The sequence below is a fragment of the Pseudophryne corroboree genome, chromosome 1 (assembly GCF_028390025.1).
Source record: "Pseudophryne corroboree isolate aPseCor3 chromosome 1, aPseCor3.hap2, whole genome shotgun sequence".
NCBI classification, from domain to species: domain Eukaryota; kingdom Metazoa; phylum Chordata; class Amphibia; order Anura; family Myobatrachidae; genus Pseudophryne; species Pseudophryne corroboree.
The window spans coordinates 169,376,712-169,392,281 of NC_086444.1; the positions used below are offsets into that span (position 1 = coordinate 169,376,712).

The following is a 15,570-nucleotide window of genomic DNA, read 5'->3' on the forward strand; positions in this document are numbered from 1 at the left end:
TACACAATACTCTTATATTAGATTCACAACTCCCAAATGGTAGTATATTTGGCTTCAGTTCCATTATAACTACAGCCATAGATGCTCATGCCAATGCAGTCTAGCAGCAGGGAAGGCCCTGGAGTCTGGATATTACCCATGATGCCATCTGGCTGCGTATGTACAATAGTAGAGGTATAGACCTTTACAGGAGTGCTACTGAAAATGCTTGTTGTTTTCCCTTTGAGTCTTTGGTCTATGTACATATCACTGGGTACCACTCCTTTTGTTATATGTTTCAGATTGTAATGTATTGATTTTCTTTGTCATGTACATTAAGGAAAGGAAATGGGACCATCAACTGGATTTCAAGATGCTGCACTTTGTTCACACCAGATGTGAACAAGTGACCAGGTAAATGGGCTGTATTGGAAATGACAAGGGGTGGAGGGGGTAACAGGTGGAATTATCCCTAGCAACTGCTCACGTCACTTTGACATTTTTTTAAACCTCACTACAAAAAGTCAGATACAGTCAGATACCATCTGATTGGCTGCTATTTGCAATAATAACTTTATGTAGTTCAACAGTTTACACCCACCCACAAACTTTGACAGGAATGTCATGGTACAGTAACCATATATAGGGCGGGATGTACTAAGCGGAAAATGCGGTAAACTCCCTGTTTACCGCATTTTCCTGATGTACTAACCCCCGGCCGGCAGGACAGCGCCGCGGCGGGGTACGCCAGCTTTAGCTGGCGTACGTCCATAGAAGCCTATGGGCTTCTCTTCGTGGCGCTGTGTGAGGGATCCGATCGGATCCCTCCCAGCATGCCCTGCGGCCGCCCCCATCACCCCGCGCATGCGCAGACTGACTTCTGGGGCCGAATCCCGGAAGTCAGGCTGCCGCTGCGCATCGCGGAGGACAGCTCTTATCGGAAGAGCTGTCCTCCGCAATGCTGATCGCATATGTTAGTACATATGCGATCAGCATCGTGGCGCAGGGCGGAGATGGGCGGCGATGTACATTAGTACATCCCGCCCATAATATCCTGTAATTTACTAGTCTTCTTGCCTACACTGTATGTTTGAAATCTCCGCACAGATTTTCAGTCTCTGAAGACAGTATTTCTAAAAACGTAACTTTTGTTGCTGAAAGTACATAATGGTTGATTTTAGACCATTATCAAATATCTTGCTTTTACACCTTCACTGACTCTGTGGCATTAGCATTTAGGGTTTATTTAAAATTGAAGATGTTCTATCTTCTACGCCAGTGTTTCCTAACACCAGTAATCAGGGACCCATAACAGTGCATTACAGATCTCCTAGCAGGTGCACAGGTGTAGTCATCACTGGCTGACACATTTTACAAAAATCCATAGGTGAAGCTAATAATTTCACTTGTGATACTGAGGAGATCTGTAAAACATGCACTGTTACGGGTCTCTGAGGACTGGAGTTGGGAAACACTGTTCTACCCAGACAATGGGTCTGATTCAGATGTGGTTAGAGATGCTAGCTCTGCCGCTTACATGGAAGCGCAGCAATAGCATTAATATGTTAATGCAGTAGGAGGCATCTGATATAAGTAGACACCTCCTGCTTGCATCAGTGATCCGTGCTGGGTCCCAGGATGCAGCATCGGACCACATGTTACACAATTGGCCGTCTGCGTGACCCATGAGGTCACACAAGCCAGCTGTCACAGATCCAACAAAGAGGCCAGGAAATTTCTGTCTTGCGACAGGGATTTAGGCCTCCCCACACCCCCAAAACGGAGATGATACACCGCCATTTTGGAAAAGGTGGCCATCACTGCATTCTCCCCGAGTCTAAACAGCAGCTGACTGTCAATCACTGACAGTCTGCTACCGACCTATGTCCAACGTCGCAGACCCGCACTGCACAAGAGTAGTAGTACGGGTCCAGTGCAAGCGCAAAGTACTGAACTTTGGTCCTTTGCAGCATGCGCCGCTGATCTAACGGGAACAATATTTCCCCTTGGCAAACATGCAACCCTAAACATAACAGATCATAATAGATTTTCTTCAAATACATAATCTGAAAATGTACCATTTCTGGTTGTTTACAAAATGTGTAATTCTTATTACATCAGTCCAAAGCACTTTCTTCCAAAACAATTCTAGCTTGAATAAAGGGTTAATTCAATTAGGAGCGCAGGGGGCAACTGAACTCGCCCCCCTTATAATCTGATCTCGCACCGGACTCGCTGGTTTTTGTATGCAGCCCTATGAAGTTGTGAACAAATATCAGCGAGTCCAGCTGTACCCTTAATACAGCATATAACCACACTCACTCACAGTGGCGAGAAAACTTGCCCTTAATTGAACTGACCTCTAAGTTTTATTTTACATACTGTATTTCAGACCACTGAATTGTTTTCTGGCAGTACTCAATAGTAAAGAGAAGAAAAAAGAAAGACTCTGTGTTGGGGCACGCTTAGAAATTTGAAATAAGTTTATTAAAACTTAACATTTAATTAATAACGAATAAAAGTAATGAGGAGTTTGATACAAAAAAATTGTTCAAGAACACAAAGTAAACATATATATTGACAGAAATCAGGATAAGCCTGATACAAAATTATGGGCACCTGTGGTGAAAAATATACTGAAAAACATAAAAAATTAAAAAAAATGAATATTATTAAGGTGCCTGAGTTAATCAAAATTCAAAATTGGAGTAGAGGTAAATGATATGTACATATAATCACCGCAGTGATAATTGTAGGTAAGCACCTAGTCTAAAACCTCATGAGAATAGATGAGAGGCACAAAGGTTCATAATTGAAATGTCAAATGACTGAGGGTAATCACCTGGTAGAGATTCTGTTTGCTAAAAGGCTAGATTCTTATAGATAACAAAGCATTTAAGATAAAAGTATGATTATTAAAGATACAAAAGAGCATTGATAAATAAGCCTAAAGGCAAAGCCAATTGTAGATAAATAGAAGGTTTGCGGGAAAGTTGGATAAGGAATAGGTAAGTTTCAGAAGTTGCTCTAACACTTCTGCTGTTTGTGATCAGAGGTCACAATCTTACTGCACCTGATATTCCCAAGAGGTCACCCTACTAGGTACTGATCAGGCTTATCAGCGCTTAGCTTCCAAGGTCGGATGAGATTGGGCGTTGCTGCTGAAATGTGGCAGTAATAAACACTAGGACACAAATGAGAGAGTGTAATGAGTAGTGAGCAACAAGGTACTTCCGCTGTCCAGTTTCTAGCGCAGATTCTCTGTTGCTGTGAGCATTGCAGAGAGTGGTCTCGCATCTGGATGAGAGGGTACTAAAAATAGAAGTGAGATATGCTCAGAATAGGGAGGAAACCCTGCCTTCTGCTGTCCACTGTCTTATATAGATATATAGCGGACAGTGGATGAGAGAGGTGGGTTAGGCTTACCTATTGAAAAAAAGGGTGGTGGGAAAATTAGAAGAAGGAGAAGAAATGGTAATGTGGTGAGATCACAAATTAACAAAAAATTAAGTAAACGGTCCGGTGAAACGGTCCGTCTGTGCTCAGTGATGCTGAACTCTTTCTAGCTCAGATCACTTTTGGGACTCCCTGGTATTGTATGTGCCCATTTGGACTCCAGTTATTTACCTGATACTGATATATAATCAATATTGTTTTTTTCCATGTTTGCTATTTTTGATCCTTAATTATTGTTCTAAACCATTTTCTGGTATTTCCTTTTAAATGTAATACTTTTTTGCAGAATCCTTTCTGCATAAACAGGGTCTTATATCCATTTTGGTAAGCCTTTACCATGCAGCCTGTGTTTACTTTCCTTTTTCCAATTAATCGTTGATTTCATGATTGTTTTATTTCATAATTTACTTAATTTTTTGTTAATTTGTGATCTCACCACATTACCATTTCTTCTCCTTCTTCTAATTTTCCCACCACCCTTTTTTTCAATAGGTAAGCCTAGCCCACCTCTCTCATCCACTGTCCGCTATATATCTATATAAGACAGTGGACAGCAGAAGGCAGGGTTTCCTCCCTATTCTGAGCATATCTCACTTCTATTTTTAGTACCCTCTCATCCAGATGCGAGACCACTCTCTGCAATGCTCACAGCAACAGAGAATCTGCGCTAGAAACTGGACAGCAGAAGTACCTTGTTGCTCACTACTCATTACACTCTCTCATTTGTGTCCTAGTGTTTATTACTGCCATATTTCAGCAGCAACGCCCAATCTCATCCGACCTTGGAAGCTAAGCGCTGATAAGCCTGATCAGTACCTAGTAGGGTGACCTCTTGGGAATATCAGGTGCAGTAAGATTGTGACCTCTGATCACAAACAGCAGAAGTGTTAGAGCAACTTCTGAAACTTACCTATTCCTTATCCAACTTTCCCGCAAACCTTCTATTTATCTACAATTGGCTTTGCCTTTAGGCTTATTTATCAATGCTCTTTTGTATCTTTAATAATCATACTTTTATCTTAAATGCTTTGTTATCTATAAGGATCTAGCCTTTTAGCAAACAGAATCTCTACCAGGTGATTACCCTCAGTCATTTGACATTTCAATTATGAACCTTTGTGCCTCTCATCTATTCTCATGAGGTTTTAGACTAGGTGCTTACCTACAATTATCACTGCGGTGATTATATGTACATATCATTTACCTCTACTCCAATTTTGAATTTTGATTAACTCAGGCACCTTAATAATATTATTTTTTTTTTATTTTGTTATGTTTTTCAGTATATTTTTCACCACAGGTGCCCATAATTTTGTATCAGGCTTATCCTGATTTCTGTCAATATATATGTTTACTTTGTGTTCTTGAACAATTTTTTTGTATCAAACTCCTCATTACTTTTATTCGTTATTAATTAAATGTTAAGTTTTAATAAACTTATTTCAAATTTCTAAGCGTGCCCCAACACAGAGTCTTTCTTTTTTCTTCTCTTTGCTTAACCATTACTGACTCTGGGAGCACCACCAACTCAAATAATTATTTAGATGTCTTCATTAAGAATCTTTAAATTTAAACTTAGTATCGTTGGTCATTCCCTGAACAGTTTTCTACAATCTGTGTATTAATCTATGTTCATCATTACCACATTTTTCCTGTGCGGAACCAAACCAAATTTCTGTTAACTCAGTACTCAATAGTACTCAGCAATAGCTTGTTTGGTGTAATTCCTTATAAATAGTTCTAGAAGCAGAAATAAAATGGTGATACCATTTCAAGAAATTAATAAAATAAGCATCAGAAGACCTTACTCAGAGTGTTGAAGCCACTATACATCTTGTATGAACTTGTAGCTTCAGGTGAGTACCAACCCCCTTTTTTTCTGAGTATCGGTATCTTTTTTGGATGTGGATTATTATAGCTACAGTAAAAAAGGTCTATAGTCAATAGGTCGACCACTAATGGTCGACATGCAATAGGTCAACAGGGTCAAAAGGTCTACATGGAAATGATCGACACAAAAAAGATAGACAATTTATTTATTTAGTGTTTTGGTACTTTTCTGCCACAAACAAGCCTCATTAGTGTACCATGGGGGTAATTCAGAGTTGATCGCAGCAGCAAATTTGTTAGCAGTTGGGCAAGACCATGTGCACTGCAGGGGGAGCAGATATTACAAGTGCAGAGACAGTTAGATTTGGGTGTGGTGTGTTCAAACTGAAATCTAAATTACAGTGTAAAAATAAAGCAGCCAGTATTTACCCTGCACAGAAACAAAATAACCCGCCCAAATCTAACTCTCTCTGCAAATGTTATATCTGCCCCACCTGCAGTGCACATGGGGGGTCATTCCGAGTTGTTCGCTCGCAAGCTGCTTTTAGCAGCTTTGCACACGCTAAGCCGCCGCCTACTGGGAGTGAATCTTAGCTTAGCAAAATTGCGAACGAAAGATTAGCAGAATTGCGAATAGACACTTCTTAGCAGTTTCTGAGTAGCTCCACACTTACTCGGCATCTGCGATCAGTTCAGTCAGTGTCGTTCCTGGTTTGACGTCACAAACACACCCAGCGTTCGGCCAGACACTCCTCCGTTTCTCCAGCCACTCCCGCGTTTTTCCCAGAAACGGTAGAGTTTTTTCGCACACACCCATAAAACGGCCAGTTTCCGCCCAGAAACACCCACTTCCTGTCAATCACACTCCGATCACCAGAACGAAGAAAAAACCTCGTAATGCCGTGCGTAAAAAACCTAACTGCATAGCAAATTTACTTGGCGCAGTCGCACTGCGGACATTGCGCATGCGCATTAGCGACTAATCGCTCCGTTGCAAGAAAAAAATAACGAGCGAACAACTCGGAATGACCCCCATGGTTTTTCCCAATTGCTAACAAATTTGCTGCTGCGATCAACTCTGAATTACCCCCCATGTCCCCTCGTATCACTCGCTGCTCACAGGTTACTATTACCAATCGTAGTCCACGTGGATGGTAAAGTATGAAAAAGTAGAAAAATATAAAAAAAACAAAAAAAAAAAATTGTTGACCATATTATGTGCGTCGACAATTATCATGTCGACCTTTTGACCCTGTCGACCCTTTGAACTCTCTCTACCTTTTATATGTTAACCTTCTGACCTTGTTGACCTAATGCATGATGACCATTAGCGGTAGACCTTTTTAGTGTAGACCTATAGACAGGATACCATCTTTTTTAATAGGATGAAGCACTGCTACATACACTTTCTGATGAAACCGTATGAAAAGTTTAATTTGTCATCTCTTCCGTGCATTTTGTGCTGCACTGTGGACACCTACTCCTGTGTCATCTAAACTTTTGCATATGTGACCAGTTTACAAGCTGCTCTATCAGATATTCTTCCAGATCTAGCATTGGAAATTCTGACGTATAGCTCCCAACTACACACGCCACATTCACTACTTTCTCAATCTGTTAAATTCAACTATTAAATGTGCAGAAATAGATCATATTGAAGTCTGTACACGGCAGAGGTTGTGATATGTTGTCACTTGCCACAGGTTCAATGAAACATACTTTCTGACCACCCAAAAGACAAAAGAACATGAGTCCATCTCTAATTTGCCTTGTATCTTAAAGACGAGATGGAGAATTTCCTTTATTGCACAGATTACAATTTGAAAAAGGATTCATGGTTATATAAGTATTTCCTCCTATCCAGGTGATTTACCTCCATTATACCACAGAACACTACACGTGACAACAGACAACACTACTACCAAATATAAGCCTACAGGAGATTTTATAGTAAATTAGGATATCTTACCTTGTGTCTTACCCTATATTCATGTCTCTCACACACACACGCACACACCCGCACACACACACACTCTAAACTATTCTGAGGAAGCTTTTATTGCGAATTTATTCCATGTAAATAATACAGTCACAATAATGCTGTCAGTAACATCACACACAAAAGTGGAGAGTGCTCTCCAGTAGGTAATATGATGTATGTGTAGTGATAGTAACCATGGCCCCTATGTGCTTACAAACCTTCATTAATTCTCAAGGTCACAGCTGAATGAATTCTACAGAATCTTGTCAAATATGTTAATAACATATGCAGTGTACATCTCTCTCACAGACATGCAGCGCACATTTCATCTATCACACTACATAGGACAGGCAAAGGTCAAGCAAATCAATGAGAATGAATACAAATAGGCTTTAGAGTCCTATCTATCTATCTATCTATCTATCTATCTATCTATCTATCTATCTATCTATCTATCTATCTAGTCTGGGAGACTCCTGAACTTTGGGAGTATACAGCCTCCCAGGCTCTATTTGTTGGTATGATATATACTGTACATTTATGTATATGGTGTATTTGGTGAATGCAGAGTCCACATTTATGATACAGATTCCCTCTGCCATGGGTAGGTACCCCCAATGTGATACTGCTATTACCTGACTGGCTGGTTGAGTAAATAACCCTACTTTGTACATACCTACTGCGTGGCAGTCATCAACATTGTCAATTGTAAGTGAGATGTTTGTACAGAGGAAGATCAAAGACATATGAATGTTACCTTGCTTGATAAGACAAGTGAGTTAATGCATTACATAGATTGCAAAGGATATGTCATTTTATATATGTTTAAATTGCTTTACAATCTTGGCCTCTACCACTTTTTAATGAGAGATTATCATAGAAATACAGAATTTGTAGGCTTTAATGCCGAGTGACTATACCATACTGCCCTTGTTGTGCCAGTGGTATTCGGTGGTGTCCTTGTGCTGTACCTACCACAAAGCAATCTGCCTAGACACTGCTGAATGTATACGCAATGTAGGACTATCATACAATGAGTGATTTTCATGTGTCTCAGAGCTGTAAAAGCAAGGAAAGTTTTAAGAAAGGAATCAAATAAACAAGACCTAGTGATCAATCCAATTACCCCGTTCCTGCATGTGAGAGGGCGAGTAGCTATTATTGCAATGTGTACAAACACCAGCAATAGCTGCGGAACCCAACCCCCTTGCAGCCCAGATTCGGGGATTTTTGTATGCAGTAGGGCTGCAAACAAAAATCTGTGAATCAGGCGGTACCATAAGGGACGAGAATATTGTAACTAACAAGACTGACACCCTAGTCGCTGCCATACATTAGATATTTCTCTCATTTATTAATTATTTAGATCACATTCATTTTCTGATTTTACTTTCTACTGAAAACAAAGCCCCCATTGACATGTAACAGAGGTTGCCTCCTTCTCTCATACTTTGCTCTGTGTTTATTTTTAGCAGAGACATTTCCTATAGAACTGAAGGCAATTATTAAGCATTCAGTGCCAAGCCTATGGTGGTTAGTATAGTAGGCCATGCAGTAGCCTAGAGAGAGGAAAAAACAACACCCACACCTTCTAATTATAACTTTAATCATAAGAATCTAACAAAATGATATGTTCACTCGTCGATCGGAACCAACATTCCTGAACCCTAGGATGACAGCTTATCCTTATGGCTTCCAGTCTCAGCAGTGTAAGGTCCTTTCTCACAGCTATTCTCAGACATGTCCTGCATCAGCGCTTGTAGAAATATTCCTGTATTGATCGCTATGACAACAACTGTTGTAACTATGCACAAACCAGTTTTATTACACGTCAGATGAACCAAAGAGGTAACAAGCTGTATCCATAATCCTTCCTGCATTTCATAAACCTACAGTACAGTGTATAGTTAGTTCTTGTCAGGGGTGCCAGAACGTGTTGTGGTTGGGGGGGGAAGGGGGGGGGGAGGCGTATATAAAAAAAAAAATTGGCACTCCCAGCCCCACGATTATCCACCCCCTACCCCATGCGGGGACCACTTACACCCCAGACCACCGCAGAGAATCTGACTACAAAACTCCGGCACCGCAGCGTGCTTCCCCATGTCCTCCTATCCTAGCCGGCTCGCAGATACATTACTGGGAGGAGGCGTGGCCATGCTAAGCCTGCTGGGACATTCCCGCCTCTCCCAGTAATGCCTCTGTGAAGAGCCAGCTGGACAGGACACGGGGCAGCACACTGCGGCGCCGAAGTTTTAAAGTCAGAGTCTCCGCAGTGATCTGGGGGTAAGCGCTCACCCTCCCCACGCCTGCGACTCTGACATGTTTGGGAGGGGCATGCTGCTCCCTTGCCCGCCCCATTACGGCGCCTATGGTTCTTGTTACAGTAACCATAACATTGCTATCTCAGCAAGGGCTGATGCTGCATTGACTGTCTGATGCTCACAGCGCAGGGTAAATCCAAAGCAGGCTGACCTATAACTTCCCTGAGTTTCTAGCATAAGTCCTGTGCCACAGAGGAGTGTGCCTGCATCTATGAAACATGCAGCATATATACATTCTAAGCAGTTTGCTTATTATAATGCTTATTGTATATTTAGGTCACATTTCAGTGCTAATTCCATTTTTTTTTGGGATGCAAACTATGGCCTCTAACAAAAGGTTATTTGGACTATGATCTTGGGTTTCTGTTGAGACCTGTCAGTGAAGAAATCGTAGAGGATACAGTAGGGATGGAGGGAAAAAGCAGCCAGCCAGGGTGTTACCAAGGGTACTGGCAAATCACAAATTAACGATGAACATGGATCGACGATAATGCACATAGAAAATAAAGTTCCTAGCATTAGATGGAATACTTATCTTAATTGTATGTATGTAAATGCTAGAAGCCTTACAGAGAAAAAGGGGGAACTAGAAGTCCTTGCAGCAAACAGACAGTATGATATTATAGGTATTACTGAAACTTGGTGGGACGAATCTCATGATTGGACAGCTAATCTGTAGGGGTATGGTGCCCATACACTTGTGCGATGCTCCGCTAATCACGTGATTGGCATGTCACCGCCGAGTGGGAGCGGCCTCTGGCCGTTCCCGGCGGGTGCCCATCGCAGTGCGATATATCTTATGTGGTTTTAAAGCCACATGCGATCGCACTGCGATGCGAGAAATATTAAGTGCCGCACATAATATCTTGAGATGCGACATTCGAGCGGCGTGCCCGCGCATCCCATCTCAAGGTACCTAAAATGTGCATACAATCCTTCGATTTCTCTCACTGATGAGGTCGAAATTGAAGATTAGCACCGATTATCTCACAAGTGTATCGGCACCATTACACGCTGTTCAGGAGAGACAGATTAAATAAAAGGGGTGGAGGGGTATGTCTCTATGTAAAACCTTTTTTAAAACCTGATATAAAGGAAGACATTTGCAAAGGGACCGTAAATACTGTGGAAACTTTATGGGTAAAAATTGCATGCGGGGGAAAGGGACTGAAAAAGATACTTATAGGAATATGCCACAAACTGCCTGATATTAATGTGTCTGATGAGGAATTGTTACTAATGCAAATCGAAAAAGCGGCAGGATTAGGAGATGTAATAGTGATGGGAGATTTTAACTATCCAGAGATTAATTGGACAAATGATTCATGTGATAATGCTAGGGGTAATAGGTTTTTAAAAACACTAAATGATCACTACTTACTTCAACTAATTGAGGAACCAAATATGTACAATGCAATCTTAGACCTTGGGATAAATTTACTATGGTGGGAGATTTTTAGAACTGGTGATGTTGCCCATGGCAACCAATCAGATTCTACTTACCATTTATCTAGCTGCTTCTAGCAGATAATAGATATAATCTGATTGGTTGCTATGGGCAACATCACCAGTTCTAAAAATCTCCCACCTTAGTAAATTTACCCCCTGGTATTAACGAACAATGGGGATTTGATATCAAATATTATAGTATAGGAGCCCATCGGAAACAGCGACCACAATATGGTCACATTCAACATCAGTTTTCAAAAGCAGCCCTATATTGGCCCAACTAAGACCCTAAACTTTAGCAAACCCAACTTTGACGTGATGAGCGAAGCTTTAAGTGACACTGAATGGGAAATTTTGTTTCAAGGCAAGAATACTACAGAGAAATGGGATGAATTAAAAACATTGCTCACTAGTTATACTCGTAAATTCATTCCCAAGGGCAGCAAACAAAGGAGTAATAATTCCAAACCAATGTCGCTTAACAAAAAGATTAAGGAACTAATGGCCAAAAAGAGGCGAGCTTTCAGGAAGTATAAATTAGATGGGAAGGCGGACTCATTTCAGTACTATAAGAATTGTAACAAAATATGCGTCCAAAATAGAAATGGAAAAGCTAAAAGCTAATAGCAAATGAAAGTAAATCAAACCCCAAAAAGTTTTTTCAATACATCAACAGCAAAAGATTAAAGAAAGAGAGTATAGGCCCTTTAAAAGGCAATTTGGGTGTCCTAATCAAAGCCGACAATGACATAGCGGAAAAATTAGTTTTTCTCATCAGTATTCACAAGAGAGGAGTGAGGACCAGATGGCAGGATTGACGCATAACTTCAGCAATGATAATGTCCCACTGCTTAATGCTTATTTAAGTGAGGAAGTAGTCAGAGACCGATTAAAAAAAAAAATAAGATTAATTAGTCACCTGGTCCCGACAGAATTCACCCAAGGGTTCTCATGGAGCTACACTCCGAAATTAGCAAGACCCCTATACTTGATTTTAATTGACTCACTTACATCAGGCATGGTCCCCAAAGACTGGCGTATAGCGGATGTAGTGCCGACATTTAAAAAGGGAAGTAAATCTGAACTGGGTAGTTATAGACCAGTAAGTCTTACATCTATATTGGGGAAGGTACTGGAAGGTATTTTAAGGGATAGAATACAGGAGTTCCTCTAAACCAATGAAGTTATTAATAGGAACCAACATGGATTTGTGTAGGATAGATCATGTCAAACTAACTTAATAGGCTTTTATGAAATGTTTAGTGCGAACCTAGATAAGGGTAAAGAGGTGGATGTAATCTTTTTAGACTTTGCAAAAGCTTTCGATACAGTACCTCACATGAGACTCATCTACAAAAAAGAGAACTTGGGCTAGAGAGCACAATATGCACTTGGGTTAGAAATTGGTTGGATAAAAGGGGGCAGAAAGTGGTGATAATGGAATGTTTTCAAATTGGACTGAAGTACTAAGTGGCATGCCACAAGGGTCTGTACTTGGACCACTATTGTTTAACATTTTCATAAATGATCTAGATGTGGGTCTAGAGAGTACAGTGTCAATTTTTGCAGACGATACCAAACTGTGTATGGTTATAAATTTGGAGGGGGATGCTAAGTCTCTACAGAACAACTTATTTAGATTAGAAACATGGGCAGCAAAATGGAGAATGCGGTTCAACGTAGACAAATGTAAGGTAATGCACTTTGGTAGCAAGAACAGATATACTACCTACATACTAAATGGGGAGAAACTAGGGGGATTTTGTACTGGAAATAGATTTAGGTATTCACATTGATAACAAACTTAGCAGTAGTACCCAAAGTAGGAATGCAGCAAAAAAGGCAAACAAGATATTAGCATGCATAAAGCGTGGAACTGATGCAAGGGATGAGAGTGCTATACTGCCATTGTACAAACACTGGTGCGGCCACATCTCGAATACTGTGCACAACTATGGGCACCATAATATAAAAAGAATATCCTGGAACTAGAAAAGGTTCAAAGACAGGCAACCAAACTGATTAAGGGGATGGAGACACTAGATTACGAGGAAAGGCTTGATAGGCTAGGCATGTTTACACTGGAAAAAAGGAGATTAAGAGGGGATATGATTAATATTTACAAATACAGTATGTAAGGGGTCAATACACAGAGCTAGCGGGGGATTTGTTTTTCATAAGATCACCACAAAGGACACGGGGACACCCGCTTAGGTTAGAGGAGAAGAGATTTAGCAATCTGAGATGGAAGGGTTTCTTCACAGTAAGGACAATACGTACTTGGAATTCCCTGTCTGAGAAAGTAGTAGTGGCGGACTCGGTCACTACTTTTAAGAATGGGCTAGATAAATTCCTAATGGATAAGGATATTCAGGCTTATGGTGGGTAAATCATGCACTTTAGTAATAAAATAAAATAACTATAAAATAAGAGGAATGGATATAACAGTTAAACATTCACCAAAGTTAAAATTTGTGATCTCCTATACTGCAATATTTTAAGACTAATACTATAGGTTGAACTCGATGAACAAATAGTTTTTGAGGTTGAAAAAAGAGAATGTTACTTTGAACAAAAGGATATAATCAGGGGAATATCGATGGCAGAAAGTTTCATTATATTCCTGATGATATTGCATGGGATTCTCTCTCTCTCCCCCTCTCTCTCTCTCTATATATATATATATATATATATATTATACTACTAGTATGTGATCAACCCTGTACCTACCTACTAGTATGTGATCCACCCTATACCTGGCCATAAGCACTTTAAGAAAGATAAGATCACTGTGACTACTTCTGCATCACTGAGTTGTGTACTGAGGTGGATGGGGATGAAATAATTACCCCACCCGCTTTATGACATGAATCACGTCCCAAGCCTTGTCAACCTCTTCTGCATTGTCACCTCCTCATCTGCTTAAACCAGGTGGTAAAAGTAGCTGTGACTCCAGCAACAGGTTTGTAATTACAATATAAGAATTCTGCTGAGAATACAAAAAAAAAAAAAATTAGATTCTATGGGCAACATATACACTGTCTCACTGGAAGGTTTGATATATCTCCCCCTATATCGTATATTCAAGCATGGTAATGTTTTCCTGGAATCCAGTAACCTAATCCTCTGCATACTGTATTGCACTTCTTTATCAAAGCCTTCCATCCTACATCCTAATCCACTGCTCCATGCTCTTTGCTCACTGTCTCTCCCCTCTGTGTCACCCCGTCTGTCTGCCCCTCCCTTTTAGAATGTAAGCTCTCATGAGCAGGGCCCTCTTCCCTCATGTGCTTTTTCTTCCTTCACTTTTACCATCATCTACCTACTATCTACAACGGCACCAAACTTTTGGGTTCAGTCGTCAAGCTGCTTATTTGGGTCTTATGACTGTTGATGCAACAATATTTATATACCTTATACAAGTCCTACTCCGTGGGAAAAAATGCTGATGCGCACTCTCAGCACTACGAAACACTGAAAGTAAAAATAATTTAGATAAACCCTAACAATTAACATAGAGTATAAGTGAAGTTCTTAGCACACATTTGCGCAAATATGTGGGCCCATGCTCCGCGACCAGGTGACTTCATTACATGGGTCCCTAACATCTCTAATACTATCACATTATATACATTTATCAAGGTCTTACCTTCAAATAGAGCTCATATTAATGTGAGGTCAGCAATGCAGGAACCTGTGCGCAGAAATATGGTGTGCAATCCATTTCCCACTTTTTCCTCTATATCTGTGTATATATTGCACTGGGAGGCAAGGCTCCCTCCCCCTGGTATTGGCACCCCTCCTATCTTCCCTTTTTTAATTAGCACAGGTTCCAACTTCCTACATTGCTGACCACACATCAATAAGAGCTCTATTTGAAGGTAAGACCTAGATACATTTATATAATGTGATAGTATTAGAGATGTTAGGAACCCATGTAATTAAGTCACCTGGATGCGGTGGATGGGCCCATATATATGTGCAAATGTGTGCTAAGAACTTCACTTATACTCCATGTTAATTGTGAGGGTTTAGCAAAATAATTTTTACTATCAGTGTTCTTAGTGCTTAGAGTATTCATCAGCATTATTCTTTTCCAGCATAGTACTAGAAGCCTCAGCATGATAGCACCTTAGAAATAGGGTGTGCAAACACCCCTTTTTCCTCCATGTCCTACACCATAAGTCACTTTTTCTTTTTGACTTGCTTTGTTCATACTGTACCAGTGAACATCCAGACATGATTGGCTACAAAATTGTGTTTGTACTGTGCGTTAACCATGATTTTCTCCAATTTCGTAAAATGTTAGCTCTGAATAAAAATAAGGCCTTGCCAGTATAGAAGAGCATAATGTGACAACAGTGTGTCTTCCACATTCATTACATGGGGCCGGATCCTATAGAAACTGAAGGCCGCACAGCAAGATCTATAATTGTGCAGCCAGGTGTGGGGGAGCAGCTTAGTGGAGGACTGCCCAGAGGAAGTAAAAAAACAAAAACGAAAAATACAAATATTGAAATAAAACACATAGTGATGGCCTCCCTTTTACCCTGT

At 40.4% G+C, this 15,570-nt stretch overlaps 1 protein-coding gene and 2 pseudogenes across 1 annotated transcript in view; 1 reads left to right on the forward strand and 2 right to left on the reverse strand.

The window, feature by feature from the left end:
* MAP1B (microtubule associated protein 1B) overlaps positions 1 to 15,570 on the reverse strand; it is a 144,144-nt gene that overhangs the window by 26,937 nt on the left and 101,637 nt on the right. The window lies entirely within an intron of this gene.
* Positions 3,041 to 3,159, reverse strand: LOC134960511 (5S ribosomal RNA; annotated as a pseudogene).
* Positions 4,174 to 4,292, forward strand: LOC134953478 (5S ribosomal RNA; annotated as a pseudogene).